General features: G+C 32.1%; 1 long non-coding RNA gene across 1 annotated transcript; it reads left to right on the forward strand.

Moving 5' to 3' along the window:
* The first annotated feature begins 793 nt into the window (after window positions 1-793).
* LOC111877368 (uncharacterized) lies at window positions 794-1,499 on the forward strand. The gene is made up of 3 exons (XR_008231291.1): window positions 794-889; window positions 977-1,327; window positions 1,431-1,499. It is a non-coding gene; the product is annotated as an uncharacterized LOC111877368 (long non-coding RNA).
* Window positions 1,500-2,407: the final 908 nt, after the last annotated feature.

The following is a 2,407-nucleotide window of genomic DNA, read 5'->3' on the forward strand; positions in this document are numbered from 1 at the left end:
GTTAAGAGCATATGAGAGGAATGATAATTGACGAAATGCCATCCCACTGTTAACTGTATACACCTCTGACTTGCAGTACTTGAGGGCAATTTCAGAAATTAATAAATCATATCAGTAAATAACCATAAAAGGATAAAATGAATGATTTTAATTGCTTATAGCCATGATGTCAGCAATGGCGTATGCTTCTGTTTCAGACCCCACTGTCTCCATTTTTGTCATTCTACAAAAGAAAAAAAATCAAAATCTTTATTGACTTATTTCTTGTATTTAGTAATTTAACCTTAAAAGAAACAAAACAAAAGAAAAAATCACCTGTTTTCCGGATGAATTAATGTAAAGATAAATAGGCTTAGGTGGATTATCATAATCCAACCACATAAATTGAGCAACAAGAAACTCAGTCAGTTCAGGAACAATCTACAACAACCAAAATTATACTTAAATTCATTATAAAAATAAAGAATTAAAAAAAAAATACATTGCTATTTCATATAGGCATTCCTAGGAAACAAATACGAGCATCTTGAAGCAATGATGGAAGATCTGGAGGCCGGAGCACTTCTAGGTCTTCCGGAGCAAAATGAGAAGTTTGATCACCTCCTATTTTTTCATAAATTATGACAACTAATTCTGAAAACTAAATTTGAATGTACATTTCTAATTTATCTATATAGCAAATTTAATGTAAAGGTCTAGTGTAGCAAGATTAAATGACCATTTTACCCTTACTTCGTGTAAAACTATATTGTCTTGATACTAACGAAGAATCTGTTTGAATTGTTTGTGTAAGGAAGATAACGAAGCTCCTGGATGGACACAATTGAAGCTGCCCGGGCAAGCTCCAGCTGCCCGATGCGGGCATACTGTCACCTCTGGAGGCCACTATGTTAGTCTCCTTTTCTTCAAATTTCAACTTTTATTAACATTATTATTATTATTATTATTTTAAAAAAAAATTATATTTTTTTTTCAGCTTCTCATGTTTGGAGGCCATGGAACCGGTGGTTGGTTTAGTCGCAATGATGTTTACTACAATGACTGTGTTGTTTTAGACAGGGGTGAGTCAGTGTCAGTCATTTTCACATAAGATTTTTTTTACAAAAAAAAATAGTTTATGTTCTGTTGTTATATTTTTTTTATTGTGTGTTGTGTTATTGTGTTTTATTATCAGTGTCTGTGCAGTGGAAACGCCTTGCAACTAATACTGAAGCTCCTGCTGTGTGTGCTTACCACTCCATGACATGTATTGGCTCACGTTATCTTTTATTTGGTGGCTTTGATGGAAAACTCACATTTGGTGATCTATGGTGGTTAGTTCCTGAAGGTATTTAATATTTATTTATTTACTTTTCATATTTTCAAATTACCCATAATCCATAAAGTTTTAGTTTATCTCATTCACATGAACTTTATTTATTAAATCTTAGATGATCCTATTTCAAAGCGATCAGAAGTAATTCAAGAGACCCGGAATGACTTCCAATCCGAAACAAAGGTATCAGTTCAGCAACAAACTTTCACTTTTTGACTCATTTAGTCCCTAATCGGTTTTTTGAATTCAATTAGAGTACACTTAAAAAAAATTAGTGGTCTACTGAGTCCAAAAAATGATTAGGTACTTGTAAGGTACAGTGGCTGAATAAATAATGATGCTTTCCTGTTTGTTTTTTAGAGTAAATAAGCCAAACTGTCTGTACGTGACAAAATGACAATTTTACCCTTTCGTTTATGAATAATACAAACACAAGTGTTCATATGTAAAACATGGTTTCAGGAAAATGACATGGAAGGTTCAGCTATCTCAGAGCTGCAAAAGAGACTGAATATTTCTGTTTCGTTTTCTGGTCATAATCTTCAAATTGTTCATGAATCAGAAGATAAAGAATTTCTTGAACTGGCATCAAGGATAAATGGAAATAAATCATTTAATAATAAACAGGTCAGATATCTTTATTTAGTTATTTTATTTCTCTTTTTGCCGTATGTGACTGAAATATATTATATTATTATATATAAAACTTACTACAGGCTGTTGATGCACTCCGTGAACCTTGGCAAAATTCTTCCCCAAAATCAATAGCTCTGAAGGAGCTTAACCTCTAAACAGGTAAGAAAGTCTCCAATATAGATTACCTCTTATATGCAAAAGAGAAAAACAGCACCAATACAAATAGAATCCAGTCATGTAAGTCCACTCTGATAGAAACCTGTCATTTAAAGGTTTTCATGTTTCCAATGACTATGTTTGATAAAAAAATGAAAATGAATAGAAACACTTCCTAATGATAATAATGAGGGTAAATTGATAATTTAAACTCAAAATGCTGCATTTCGCATAGGGCATCCAATTTGGAAATTTGTTCAATTATTGAGGGATGGAAACAATCAAACAACATATATTTTA

Source organism: Lactuca sativa, chromosome 3 (assembly GCF_002870075.4).
Source record: "Lactuca sativa cultivar Salinas chromosome 3, Lsat_Salinas_v11, whole genome shotgun sequence".
In the NCBI taxonomy this organism is placed as follows: Eukaryota; Viridiplantae; Streptophyta; class Magnoliopsida; order Asterales; family Asteraceae; genus Lactuca; species Lactuca sativa.